This window comes from Bubalus bubalis, chromosome 22 (genome assembly GCF_019923935.1).
Source record: "Bubalus bubalis isolate 160015118507 breed Murrah chromosome 22, NDDB_SH_1, whole genome shotgun sequence".
In the NCBI taxonomy this organism is placed as follows: Eukaryota; Metazoa; Chordata; class Mammalia; order Artiodactyla; family Bovidae; genus Bubalus; species Bubalus bubalis.
Genome location: NC_059178.1, coordinates 53862222 through 53877640, shown reverse-complemented (window position 1 = coordinate 53877640; position 15419 = coordinate 53862222). Strand labels below are relative to the sequence as shown.

General features: G+C 40.3%; 1 long non-coding RNA gene across 1 annotated transcript in view; it reads left to right on the top strand.

Moving 5' to 3' along the window:
- The window catches only part of LOC123465284, a 28704-nt gene extending 15185 nt beyond the window's left edge, over positions 1 to 13519 (top strand). The window contains exon 3 of the long non-coding RNA XR_006640464.1: positions 13194 to 13519. This is a non-coding gene — a long non-coding RNA (uncharacterized LOC123465284). The remainder of the gene's footprint in view (positions 1 to 13193) is intronic.
- Positions 13520 to 15419: the final 1900 nt, after the last annotated feature.

Here is a 15419-nt window from a genome sequence, read left to right as displayed (position 1 = left end):
TCTTATTAGTAGATTATCAAATACAAACATCCACATTTATGGTTTTATAAATGCAATATGAATACAGAAGTCAATACAAGAGTATGGTGATTCTCATTTTGTTATACACTGTAAACAATTTAATAAATTGGTACACATGGCACAGTGTGAAACATGGAAATTTGGCTGAAGTTTTATGGCTTACAAAAGGAAGTTTGTGCATGCACACACACACGCTCATACACATGAGCTAAATATAATGAATTTTCAGGAAGAAGTGATTGGGATCATAGCATGTCTAGCAAATGCCCTTTAGAGGGTTTTCATTCATTTGCTAGGACTTAAAGTGGTCTTCCCTAGTAGCTCAGTCAGTGGTAAAGAATCCACTTGCCAGTGGAGGAGACGCAAGAGACTTGGGTTTGATCCTGGGTGGGGAAGATCCCCTGGAGAAGGAAGTGGTAACCCGCTCCAGTACTCTTACATGGGAAAGCCCACAGATACAGGAGGCTGGTGGGCTATCGTCCATGAGGTCACACAGAGTTGGACACGACTAAGCATGCATGCACACACACAATGGTTTGTTCTCACTGAGGTAAATGCCAGCCTGCCTTGCCTTTTGGGAAGAGCTAGAGATACTTGAGATGTCAGGCTTAAGTCATATCCTCCATCTCCTGATATCTGAAAGGATGCATCATTTGAGTTTAATGCAGTCAAGTATAACCTCTGCAGATTTATATGGCAGATGCTCAGTTTTCGCAAGACTTCAATCCAGGTATTCATGGGATTTCATTTGAAAACCTAAAAATGATCTATTTGTTTGAGCACTAGCAGGCTAAAGATAGAGAAGTGACCTAATTTTTGGAGTGAACCTAAGCATGGGACCCCTGGTAGCTCAAGGTCTTAGAGACTTATTGGTACAGTGTCATGGGGAACCAGTTATATAATTTATTTATGCTAGAATTCAGTGTGATGTCTTTTACTGTGGATGTTCTCATTTAATATTTATAACAGACATATGGGTATGGTTCTTTTTAATTTTTCCTTTTCCTATGAAAAGTCCAGAGTCAGCAAGATTGTCACTTGTCCAAACAGCATGCCAAGAAATGAGAGTTAGAACTTGACTAAGTACTTCACGTAACAAATGGTAGCGCTTTTTAAAATGCACTATCCATTCATTGTTCATTTGATCATTTGCTTCCTTGTTGTATATTTGCATATTTGTTCATTGGTTTATATTATGCTTTTCTGGCTTTCCTAGTGTGATAATTGGATAATCTTTGATACACACACACACACACATATATTTTAATGAGAGTGGTAGCTTGGTAATTGGGTTCATATAAAGGGAAATCTCCAAAAGGTGCCCATCCCCAAATATACACATTATAGATATATTTTGTCTAGTTAGAATGTATATGCTGCTTGGTTAAAGATTTTTCAGATGATCCTACTGAAAGTTTCCATTTGTGCCCAAGAATGGAGAAAAGGTATTTAAGGAGAGGTTGTCAGAAGGCTTGTCAGAGTTCCCTGGGTACCAGCTGTCAGCCAATAGGATAAGAGGGACCAGGGAGCTGCTCAGAAAGATGCTTCTGCACCACTCTGCCATGTCCTGAGATAGGCGGTAACATAGGGACTGTGAAGCAAGGGCCCTGTGGTGCCTTATTATCAGTGTGCAGACTTAGTCTCGAACCAACGCTGCCCAAGTCTTACTTGCTTCCTCTAGAACATTCATTAATAAAGGTGCACTGGTCTGAAAGTGTTGTGGGGAACTTTTACCAGGGTGCTGTATACAGTATTCAAAAAGAATAATGTGGAAAGGTACTTGGCAAAAGTGTAGGAATAAAAAACTAAACTCAATTTCCATAAATGGCTAGCATCCATTTATAGTGTAGTGTTTTTGTTCCCTGCAGATGCTGTAGCTCAATTTCTTCCACAAGATTCAGCACAAAGGTGGCTGGTTAGCTCAGTTGGCTATCAATGGTGCTAACAACAATATGTAAACACTTGCAAAATGATGGAGAATATTTGAGAAGTAATAAGCTTTAAAGGCAGTTCAGAGGAAGCTGCAATACTTATTTTTATTAAATGTACATGTTGAAGTAAAGAAGAATAATCTTCGAAGAATGGCAATCTTGGTGCTGCAATGCAATTTAGAGGCAAATAATTTGAAACAAATGCACTTTTTCTATCTTCTAATTAAGATAAAGCTCTTAATCAGGAAAATGTTACCAAATAGACAAAATTATTTCTATGCAAAGGCTACTTTAAGTTTCTTATGTGTAATACATTTTGTGTAAGAAACAGTCCTTAATTATAAGTCTGGTTATATGCTTTGTCTTTGGCCACTTTTTGCTACTTCCTAAACCCATTGTGGGGTTGCGGGGTTGGGGGTGGACAGAAACTGGAGAACAAGTTATAAACAACAGTACACAGGAAAGAGTGGATAAAATTCTAATTCATCCATTTTGATATTTCATTAAAGATAGCAATAGATATCTAACAATACAGACAATTGACAGTTTAAATGAATTTTCAGATATTTTGTGACTTTCAGTTTGAAATGAATGGAAGAGAAAATTCCTTTAAATCAGTTTAGAAAAGAGTATTATATAATAAAATATGCAAATATATTTCACATTTGTCATCATTGGTGCTAAGAATTCAACTCAAATGAGTGTTCCTACCTGTGGTTTGAGTCTGCACACAGGAATTCAAGCATCTGTTGTTTACAGCAAAGATATTTTTACTCAGAGAATATTAACAAAGTTCATACTTCTTGAAAAATAAATTAGTACGAGTTGCGAACATTTTATTTTATACTGCCATATCATTTTTATACCTCTCAGTAGCAAAAAGGAACTGTCATAGATGATTTCCAAAATTTATGATTTTTTTTTTCCTACTGCAAGGAAGCACTTATCTAAGCAATGGAAACTTCCAATTAATACTAAAGTATTTCTAATGAGGAAGTGAACAAATTTGGGGCACAAAAGTTCAAAAAGTGATTAAGTGAGCAAGTAAATGCTGCATTTAAATAAGAGACTACAAGTTCCCCTGAGATATCAAGCAACAACACACACCCATAAAGGATATCGCTACCCCAGTAGCGGTGCTAGGAGTGCCCAGGAACCCTGAGATGCTAGGTGTACAGTAGATGGTAACTCTTGTCATGTGACAATCCTCCCCCATCTAGAGATGATGGACTTATTTATTCATTTATTTTTATTTCATTTTCAACCTTTATTGATATATAATTGACATGAAACATTGTATCAATTTAAACAATGGTATCAATTAAACACAATGAAACGTGTATATCATGATGATTTGATGCATGCATACATTGTGACATGATTACTGCAGTAAGGTTAGCTAACATCCCAGTGAATTTCACTGTCACTAAAACAAGGTCAGTTCAGTTCAGTCGCTCAGTTGTGTCTCTTTGAGACCTCATGGACTGCAGCATGCCAGACGTATGTGGTATTATGGTTCAACCTTGGGAGAAGGCAATGGCACCCCACTCCTGGACTGTTGCCCAGAAAATCCCATGGATGGAGGAGCCTGGTAGGCTGCAGTCCATGGGGTCGCTAAGAGTCAGACACGACTGAGTGACTTCACTTTCACTTTCCACTTTCATGCATTGGAGAAGGAAATGGCAACCCACTCCAGTGTTCTTGCCTGGAGAATCCCATGGACGGAGAAGCCTGGTGGGCTGCAGTCCATGGGGTCGCTAGAGTCGGACACAACTGAGCGACTTCACTTTCACTTTTCACTTTCATGCATTGGAAAAGGAAATGGCAACCCACTCCAGTGTTCTTGCCTGGAGAATCCCATGGACAGAGAAGCCTGGTAGGCTGCAGTCCATGGAGTCACACAGAGTCGGACACGACTAAAGAGACTTGGCAGCTAGTCCATCATGTTCCAGTGGCTATGAAACAACTACTCTCAAGTTAGTGCCATCAAACAACCATTGATTTTACTCAGATTCTGTTGGTTAGGAATTCCAGAAGGGCACAGAGTGGGAATTGTCTCTGTTCCTTGATGTGTGAAGCTCCTTCGTAAGGTGTGAAGGCTGAAGAGTGGAATCTTACGACTCACTCACTCATGTGTCAGTGACTGGTTCAGTACTGATGCTCTAAGACGCAGGTGGAAGCCGGGCTGCTGGGGCATCTGTCTGTGTTTGCGTTGGTCTTGGGACCTCTCCAACAAGATTGCTTCAAGGCCACCAGATTTCTTACACAGTGACTCAGGGCTCAAAGTTGTATTCCAAAAGAGAGAGTCAGGAGGAACCTAAATCACCTTTCCTAACCTGGCATTAAGGCTGGCTCTCCTGTATTTATTAAATAATAATAAAAGACAAGAACAAACATATGAGATGTTTTTCAGTGTTTATAATGTGTGCTCTTTTCCAACCTACTAAAAAAGCAAAAGTAATGGCATGACATCCCTGACAATCTTTCTGAAATAAAAGTGAGAGGTGAGTTATTTTGAGACCAGGAAGCTGTAATTAGATCATGCACAGGGAGAAGAATGTGTTTTTGTTGCTCCTTCCTATCATGAACTTGGGTGGGAGGATGGGAAGCTTCAAGTTCTGCTGGTAATTAAAAAAAGGAACATTTCAAGGAAAACAGAGGCTTAAGAAATTAGAGTAATATCAGATCCTTATTTTCTGTTACCAACAGAAAATAAAGGGAATTTATTCAAAGAAACTTGCCGGACAAATGTAACTCCCAACTTTGACTTTAATTCATTGCCTTTAAAATATACGCACCAATTAATTTGTAACTTGCAAACTAGACTGGAGTTTCCCTTCATCTTTGGTGGTAAATTCCCATAGAACATGAGGGAGTTTGGCTAATATAAGTATCAAGAATTTGTGCCCAAATTTGGACATTCCTGTGTGTCATGTTTCAATATCTCAGACTTTGCCTCTGAGCCTGGTAGGCTGCAGTCCATGGGGTGGCTAAGAGTTGGGCACGACTGAGTGACTTCACTTTCACTTTTCACTTTCATGCATTGGAGAAGGAAATGGCTGCCGGGAGCCGGCGTGAGGAACTCCCTCCGTGGCAAAGGTCATGAGGAAGGAGGCTTGACATACGCAAAGGCGGGATCGAGCCTCAGGAGTCCCCTGGAAATTCTCGAGCATCTACCCTCAAAACCAGAGTCTGCCTACTTTACTGCTTTGTGCTCTCACCTACACCTCTGACTTTAAGGGGGGCTGTCCCCCACCACCTCACTCTGAAAAAGAGTTAACTTACAGCTCCAGTTAATAATAATTCCTGGGTGTGATAGGAGTGTTTCAACCTACAAACTCCTCTGAAGGTTCTCTAGCCTGCCTGACAGGCTTGTCCGGCCACATGTGATTGCTCACAGCCCCCCAACCGTGAGAGGCACGAGATGTTTTAAACCTTCTAAAAACAGGTTCTTTAGAGAAGTTAGAAAACTATTAGTATAAGTATAGTGGGCTGATTGGAAGTTGTATTGGTGAAGGGTTTTTCATTTGTTGAGCCAATGTTTACTGCTAAGTCTCCACATCCCCTGCCCTTATACACATTAATGAATATAACTAACATATAAGAGATATAAGTATTAACCTTGATATTAATCACGTTAGACCTTAGGCTAAGCAAATTCTTTCCTTAATTAAAACCCACTACACCCTCACCGTATAGGAATGTAACTTTATTTGGTACCTTCGGAAGGTGGCGTCTGTTTAAGAATAATCACCCCTGGAGAAATAAGTGTGCTGGTTGACTGACCGCTGTCACAAGGAGAGGGTCATAAATTGTCAGCAGGTCCCCTGGCCAGAAGATGATGTAACACCCCTAAGACCTCTGTATACATTTGTATGAAGCACCTGACTTTTATCAGGACAGCTGACCCCATTTGACTTTTGTATAACATCTCAGTGTATAAAAACAGACCCTGGAAAAATAAAAAATGGGATCAGTTCCTTGAAAGACTGGTCTCCCCATGTCATTCTTTCTCTCACCTTCTGGCTGAATCCCCATCTGGAACCTGGAGGATCGTCAAGCTTACTAATTATGCCTGGGCTTCTAAAATCTGACCAGGGAGGCCTTAGTGTCCCCTCTCCTTCGGGAGAATGGGAGGACGCCTGCGGCCTATGTAGGTGATGTAAATTCCTTGCCCTGGAATTTTATTAGCTTTCCACATAAACCAAGTTATTCAGCCTCTTTTCTCCACTGAATTTTCTCACTGAGCTATCCTTATTCTATTACTCTTTATATCTCTAATTAATATTTAATTAAAGCTATTGTATCCTGATCGCCGAAGCCATCTCCCCTTCAAATTCCCTGGATCCACCAGGGCTGGACCCCGGCAAATGGCAACCCACTCCAGTGTTCTTGCCTGGAGAATCCCAGGGATGGCGGAGCCTGGTGGACTGCCATCTATGGGTCGCACAGAGTCGGAGATGACCGAGGCGACTTAGCAGCAGCAGCATATGCTATTTAGTAAGTAATCATTAATTACATGCGTCTTTCAAGATAGGGAAATGTAGATATATATCCTGATCGTTTTTAAGTTTATTGTTGTTGTTTAGTGGCTCAGCTGTGTCTGACTCTTTGCTACCCCATGGACTGTAGCCTGCTATGTTCCTCTGTCTGTGGGATTTCCCAGGCAAGAATCCTGGAGTGGGTTGCCATTTTTCTTCTCCACTCTAAGTAAACATGCTATTATTATTTGGTTAATTTGTATCTCAAAATAAGCAGTAGTATCTGGGAAGGGCTACAAGAGCATGATAGCTTAAAAATTCAAGAGTTGTAAGAGCATTGCAATTAAAAAAAAAAGTTAAATGTAGATACATAGGCATTTACACAGTTTGAAAAGTGATAGCAAGTTCAATTATATGCCCTGATAGTAGAATAAAAGGTGAGATAAATAAAATTAATTTCTTTAATGAATTTATTAAGAACATATTTTATCCTCAAAGTGAAATCCTGCTACACAAATATTACAAGTAAAAAAACAGGGATGCTTAAGGAATTTTAATACAAATTATTACGTGTAAGTTATTGCATAAATGCAGTGTCTAAAAAATCCCTATATAGGTTGTATTTTTAATGTATCATATGGCCTTTGTCATACTAAATTAAACATCAGAAATGAGAATACTTTGGGTCATTTAGTTTTGCTAAAGGAATACCTGTGTATACATACAGGTGTCTAAATATGCCTGTATATGTCAACTTACTTTATATTTGTTTAAGTGAGTTTTAGATTTATAAAGAATTCTTTTTTCTTAACTGTCAATTTTCAATTAAATAACAAATATAATAGTTTATAAGAAGTCCTATTGAAAATGATACCTCTATAGGAAAGGCTAGCGTTAGTCCATCTGACATTAAATTGTGGAAACACAGACCAAAAATAATGACATTTTTCGCCCACAAAGTGCTAAGTATACAGGAGACAAAATAGTATTGAAAACATTTTCAACTGAACTACCTTAATTTTATGTAAGGATACAAAGTCTATTTATAATGACCAGAATATTAGAAATATTCCTTATGATGGAAACAGTGGAAAACTCAACACTTAAAAGGAGAATTTTCAGGATAGCTTAATGTGAGCCGACATAACCCAGGTTGCTTAGTTTTACACAAGGGTAATCTGAGTGTTCATCTTGCCTGGTGGCTCAGATGGTGAAGAATCTGTCTGCAGTGTGTTAGACCTGGGTTTAATCTCTGGGTCGGGAAGATCCCCTGGAGGAGCGCATGGCAACCCACCCCAGTATTCTTGCCTGGAGAATCCCATGGATGGAGGAGCCTGGCAGGTTACAGTGCGTGGTGTCACAAAGAGTCGGACACGACTGATCGACTAAGCACACAACCTGAGGGTTCAGGCAGAACTCACATCCTGCATTTTTAACAGAGTTCCTCTCCTTCAGTGAGTTGAGATACAAAAAGTCACAGAAAGTACAACGTTTTTAATGTTAGACCACCTGGTGGTGAATAACTGCTCTCACTGTTATGCACCCATTTCTCCCTTTGTTTACCTTCACCTCAATGACCCCTTTTTTTTCAGTTTAATGGAGCACTTACAGATTTCCTGGAAAAAATTAAATTGACCAGATCGAAAACCTCTTTGGAGGTAGAAAGTGAAGTTGCTCAGTCATGTCCGACTCTTTGCAACCCCATGGACTGTAGTCTACCAGGCTCCTCCATCCATGGGATTCTCCAGGCAAGAGTACTAGACTGGGTTGCCATTTCCTTCTCCAGGAGATCTTCCCAACCCAGGGATTGAACCTGGGTCTCCCGCATTGTAGGCAGATGCTTTATGCTGCTGCTAAGTCACTTCAGTCGTGTCCAACTCTGTGCGACCCCATAGACGGCAGCCCACCAGGCTCCCCCATCCCTGGGATTCTCCAGGCAAGAACACTGGAGTGGGTTGCCATTTCCTTCTCCAATGCAGGAAAGTGAAAAGTAAAAGTGAAAGTCGCTCAGTCGTGTCCGACTCTTAGTGAACCCTGCTAAGTCACTTCAGTCGTGTCCAACTCTGTGCGACCCCATAGACAGCAGCCTCCCAGGCTCCTCCATCCATGGGATTTTCCAGGCAAGAGGACTGGAGTGGGGTGCCATTGCCTTCTCCGAGATGCTTTATAGTTATTAAATAATTATAATGACTACAGAAATAACTTAAAATTTAGTGTGTTGTGAATTATTATTAGGTTTCTGAGCAGAGCTTGGTTTGCTGAAAGTAGTTTGTATGTATATTCACCAGAGATATTGTCCTATGATTTTTTGTTGTGGCGGTGGTTGCAAAGTCTTCACCTGGTTTGGTTTCAGGGTAATGATGGCTTCATGGAAGAACTTTGGAAGTGTCCCCTCCTTTTCAGTTTTTTTGAATACTTTGGGAAGGATAGCTGTTCTTTATGTATTTGGTAGAATTTCTTTGTGAAGCTGTCTGATCCTGGGCTTTTGTTTGCTTGGGATTTTTTTTATTACAAACTCAATCTCACTGCTAGTGATCGGTCTGTTCTGCTGTCTTATTTCTTCCTGATTCAGGAAGGTTGTATGTTTCTAGAGACTACATAAAATAAACTGTGTAGTATGAAAATTTGAGCTGAAATTCTGCATCCCCATTTGGACCACAGAGGAGCTTCTATGTCAAGGGAATAGCCTTAGGTAGCCCTTCATGATGATGATAATTGAAACTGAATTTTTCAAAATGCCACAAATTGAGCTATCAATAAAATTTACCTAAATATGATGTTCCTTAAGCCTACCTCTTTTTTTGCTTTCACATAATATGGAATTACTCTTAAATGTCTTTAATAAAAATAAATGGCCAGGCCAGCACAATGTGGGCTGCAGGCAGTGGTCTTATCACCATACAGGTCACTTGATTCACACAGTTCAGTTCAGTTCAGTCGCTCAGTCATGTCCGACTCTTTGCAACCCCATGAATCGCAGCACGCCAGGCCTCCCTGTCCATCACCAACTCCCAGAGTTCACTCAAACTCACCTCCATCGAGTCAGTGATGCCATCCAGCCATCTCATCCTCTGTCGTCCCCTTCTCCTCCTGCCCCCAATCCCTCCCAGCATCAGAGTCTTTGCCAATGACTCAACTCTTCCCATGAGGTGGCCAAAGTACTGGAGTTTCAGCTTTAGAATCATTCCTTCCAAGAACACACAGGGCTGATCTCCTTCAGATGGACTGGTTGGATCTCCTTGCAGCCCAAGGGACTTTCCAAGAGTCTTCTCCAACACCACAGTTCAAAAGCATCAGTTCTTCAGCACTCAGCTTTCTTCACAGTCCAACTCTCACATCCATACATGACCACTGGAAAAACCATAGCCTTGACTAGATGGACCTTTGTTGGCAAAGTAGTGTCTCTGCTTTTGAATATACTGTCTAGGTTGGCCATAACGTTCCTTCCAAGGAGTAAGTGTCTTTTAATTTCATGGCTGCAGTCACCATCTGCAGTGATTTTGGAGCCCAGAAAAATAAAGTCTGACACTGTTTCCAGTGTTTCCCCATCTATTTCTAATGAAGTGATGGGACCAGATGCCATGATCTTTGTCTTCTAATGTTGAGCTTTAAGCCAACTTTTTTCACTCTCCTCTTTCACTTTCATCAAGAGGCTTTTTAGTTCCTCTTCACTTTCTGCCATAAGGGTGGTGTCATCTGCATATCTGAGGTCATTGATATTTCTCCCAGTGATCTTGATTCCAGTTTGTGTTTCTTCCAGCCCAGCCTTTCTCATGATGTACTCTGCATATAAGTTAAATAAGCCGGGTGACTGTATACAGCCTTGACGTACTCCTTTTCCTATTTGGAACCAGTCTGTTGTTCCATGTCCAGTTCTAACTGTTGCCTCCTGACCTGCATACAAATTTCTCAAGAGGCAGATCAGGTGGTCTGGTATTCCCATCTCTTTCAGAATTTTACACAGTTTATTGTGATTCACACAGTTCACGGTTCACGTACTGATGAAGCCTGGCTTGGAGAATTTTGAGCATTACTTTACTAGTATGTGAGATGAGTGCAATTGTGCGGTAGTTTGAGCATTCTTTGGCATTGCCTTTCTTTGGGATTGGAATGAAAACTGACCTTTTCCAGTCCTGTGGCCACTGCTGAGTTTTCCAAATATGCTGGCATATTGAGTGGAGCACTTTCACAGCATCATCTTTCAGGATTTGAAAGAGCTCAACTGGAATTCTATCACCTCCACTAGCTTTGTTCATAGTGATGCTTTCTAAGGCCCACTTAACTTCACATTCCAGGATATCTGGCTGTAGGTGAGTGATCATACCATCGTGGTTATCTGGGTCATGAAGATCTTTTTTGTATAGTTCTTCTGTGTATTCTTGCCACCTCTTAATATCTTCTACTTCTGTTAGGTCCATACCATTTCTGTCCTTTATTGAGCCCATCTTTGCATAAAATGTTCCCTTGGTATATCCAATTTTCTTGAAGAGATCTCTAGTCATTCCCATTCTGTTGTTTTCCTCTATATCTTTGCATTGATCGCTGAAGAAGGCTTTCTTATCTCTTCTTGCTATTCTTTGGAACTCTGCATTCAGATGCTTATATCTTTCCTTTTCTCCTTTGCTTTTTGCTTCTCTTCTTTTCACAGCTATTTGTAAGGTCTCCCCAGAGAGCCATTTTGCTTTTTTGTATTTCTTTTCCATGGGGATGGTCTTGATCCCTGTCTCCTGTACAATGTCACGAACCTCAGTCCATAGTTCATCAGTCACTCTATCAGATCTAGTCCCTTAAATCTACTTCTCACTTCCACTGTATAATCATAAGGGATTTGATTTAGGTCATACCTGAATGGTCTAGTGGTTTTCCCTACTTTCTTCCATTTCAGTCTGAATTTGGCAATAAGGAGCTCATGATCTGAGCCACAGTCAGCTCCTGGTTTTGTTTTTGCTGACTGTATAGAGCTTCTCTGTCTTTGGCGCAAATAATATAATCAGTTTGATTTCGGTGTTGACCATCTGGTGATGTCCATGTGTAGAGTCTTCTCTTGTGTGGTTGGAAGACGGTGTTTGCTGTGACTACTGCATTCTCTCGGAGAAGGCAATGGCACCCCACTCCAGTACTCTTGCCTGGAAAATCCCATGGATGGAGGAGCCTGGTGGGCTGCAGGACATGACTGAGCGACTTCGCTTTCATTTTTCACTTTCATGTATTGGAGAAGGAAATGGCAACCCACTCCAGTGTTCTTGCCTGTAAAATCCCAGGGACAGGGGAGCCTGGTGGGCTGCTGTCTATGGGGTCGCACAGAATCGGACACGACTGAAGAGACTTAGCAGCAGCAGCAGCAGTGCGTTCTCTTGGCAAAACTCTATTAGCCTTTGCTCTGCTTCATTCTGTACTCCAAGGCCAAATTTGCCTGTTACTCCAGGTGTTTCTTGACTTCCTATTTTTGCATTCCAGTCCCCTATAATGAAAAGGACATCTCTTTTGGGTGTTAGTTCTAAAAGTTCTTGTAGGTCTTCATAGAACTGTTCAACTTCAGCTTCTTCAGCATTGTTGGTTGGGGCATAGACTTGGATTACTGTGATATTGAATGGTTTGCCTTGGAAATGAACAGAGATCATTCTGTTGTTTTTGAGATTGCACCCAAGTACTGCATTTCGGACTCTTGTTGACCATGATGGCTACTCCATTTCTTCTGAGGGATTCCTGCCCGCAGTAGTAGATATAATGGTCATCTGAGTTAAATTCACCCATTCCAGTCCATTTTAGTTTGCTGATTCCTAGAATGTTGACGTTCACTCTTGCCATCTTCTGTTTGACCACTTCCAATTTGCCTTGATTCATGGGCCTGACATTCCAGGTTCCTATAATATTGCTCTTTACAGCACTGGACCTTGCTTCTATCACCAGTCACATCCACAACTGGGTATTGTTTTTGCTTTGGCTCCACCCCTTCATTTTTTCTGGAGTTATTTCTCCACTGATCTCCAGTAGCATATTGGGCACCTACTGACCTGGGGAGTTCCTCTTTCAGTATCCTATCATTTTGCCTTTTCATACAGTTCATGGGGTTCTCAAGGCAAGAATACTGAAGTGATTTGCCATTCCCTTCTCCAGTGGACCACATTCTGTCACATTCCCCTTGATTCACACAAGGGGATCCCAAAGGACTGTTTCTAGAATTATAGTTTTAAGAAACCAAACTTTTAAACAGTTGAATAAATTGCTTGATGATAGATAAAGTAGAAATGATATTTATGATAGCAATAGGTTTGTTGTCTAAAGCTTTAGATCCTGGTACATATTTTACCAAAAAAAAAAAAATGAACAAAATAGATGGTTAGAGAAAACTCTCTCTTGTGTGTTGTCTTCATGTAGAGATGATTTAAAACTACTTCCTCAGATTTGGGCAGAAATGTGCATGTGTGATTAAAGACGAAGGATGTTTCCTGATAATAAAATGCTTGGACAGCTGCATTTTTGGCCTGAAACATATTTTAGACACATACATTCATTTCACAGTTTTGTTAATTTTGGTTCTATTAGTGGTAGTGAAAGTCGCTCAGTTATGTCCAACTCTTTGTGACCCCATGGACTGTATAGTCCCTGGAATTCTCCAGGCCAGACTACTGGAGTGGGTAGCCTTTCCCTCCTCCAGGGATCTTCCCAACCTAAGCAAATAGTACCCTAACATATCATCGCTCCGCTGTGGCCGTGTTCATTTAGATGCAGACATTTCCTCACCTCTTTTCTTTACCAGGGGATGAAGTAGGATGCTAAATCACCCGCTGCTGCTGCTAAGTTGCTTCAGTCGTGTCCGACTCTGTGCGACCCCAAAGATGGCAGCCCACCAGGCTCCGCCAGCCTTGGGATGCTCCAGGCAAGAACACTGGAGTGGGTTGCCATTGCCTTCTCCGTAAATGACCAGCAGGCTTCTAGAAAGGAAATAATGCATGAAGATCAAGTATTTGTATGAAGTATTTACAGATAACAGTTAGTGGGAAAATATCTCAAACTCATCATATTTACAGTATGCATATCTTATATAAAGAACATCTTATGGTTCCTTCTGATAACTTTCCTGAATCACGTGGATGAATTTGACATAGTATCATTTTAACTCTCTCTGCGGGAAGGCTCACGCCTCTTATCTCTTGACCAAGATTTCTTTAAAAGGAAAGAAAGCAGTAGATTCCTTGATTATAGAGCTGACTTGACAAGCATCTGCCAGAGAAAGGCACATATTGTATGACTACATTTCACTCCCATAATTAATAATTCCACAAGTGCTCTGTTGTCATGGGTGTTAAAGCATGGAAGGATAAAGAAATGGCTAAGAGGGAAAATAACCCAAAAGAAAGATTGGGAGTGCTGATAGACTGAAAGGACTTCTCAGTGTCCAACATTGACAATATTGTACGATCTTTTGAAAATTCAAACAATGTTCAGTCTTTTCAAATGTTTCCTTCATCATCCAATCATGTCTGTGTACACACACAAGCACACATGCATGCACACACATCTGGAATGACATTCACCTGATATTTATAAAATTATCCCTTGATGACAGTATTTGGGTTTTAATTTGTGTGATGTGTCTCAGCATTTTAGAATACTTTTATGATTTTAATAGTGCATAAAACTGTGGTATAAGAAACACATATTTCTCTAAAATTGTATGATTTTATTAATCTTAAATTTTTCATTTGAAAGAAGCTTGTTACCCATTATTGTGTGCTAATTTTCATGGTACTGTTCTCTAAAAGTTTTCATAAAAACTAACACAAAATTCATGGACAAGCACAGAACATACCAATCAGGATAAAGATACTAGTTTTAGAAATCTGTGGACCTTTCAATGTGCTTGACTTTCAGTGAAATAAACATGTTTTTATACCTTTGGTTAGCAGAAATCTTGCATAGATTAGTTTGACATTCTAGAATTTTATGAAAATGGAATAATATGTACTTCAGTTTGCCTGACTTATTTCACTTACCAATATTTAGCATAGATTAGCAACATCTTTTTTAAAGCAGGCCTTTAGTGTTACTGAAATAGACTAATGGTAACCTTATATTCCCAACTGCATATTACTTTTGTGTGTGATGGATTTTTGCGGTGGGCAGAAAAATGTCATGAAATGTTGTTCTCTTGAACAGAACAAAGTATTGAAATAAAACAGTTTCATAGCCACCTTACAGGCTATAATTACATTAAGAAAAAAAGATCAACTCTGTTAGGTGGTGAAATGGTATGGACCTAACAGAAACAGAAGATATTAAGAAGAGGTGGCAAGAATACACAGAACTGTACAAAAAAAAAAGATCTTCACGGCCAATATAATCACGATGGTGTGGTCACTCACCTAGAGCCAGACATCCTGGAATGTGAAGTCAAATGGGCTTTAGAAAGCATCACTATGAACATAGCTAGTGAAGGTGATGGAATTCCAGTTGAGCTCTTTCAAATTTTGAAAGATGATGCTGTGAAAGTGTTCCACTCAAAATGCCAGCAAATTTGGAAAACTCAGCAGTGGCCACAGGACTGGAAAAGGTCAGTTTTTATTCCAATCCCAAAGAAAGGCAATGCCAAAGAATGCTCAAACTACCGCACAGTTGCACTCATCTCACATGCTAGTAAAGTAATGCTCAAAATTCTCCAAGGCAGGCTTCAGCAGTATGTGAACCATGAACTTCCAGATGTTCAAGCTGGTTTTATAAAGGGCAGAGGAACCAGAGATCAAATTGCCAACATCCGCTGGATCATGGAAAAAGCAAGAGAGTTCCAGAAAAACATCTATTTCTGCCCTATTGACTATGCCAAAGCCTTTGACTGTGTGGATCATAATAAACTGTGGAAAATTATGAAAGAGATGGGAATATCAGACTACCTGACCTGCCTCTTGAGAAACCTATATGCAGGTCAGGATGCAACAGTTAGAACTGGACATGGAACAACAGACTGGTTCCAAATAGGAAAAGGAGT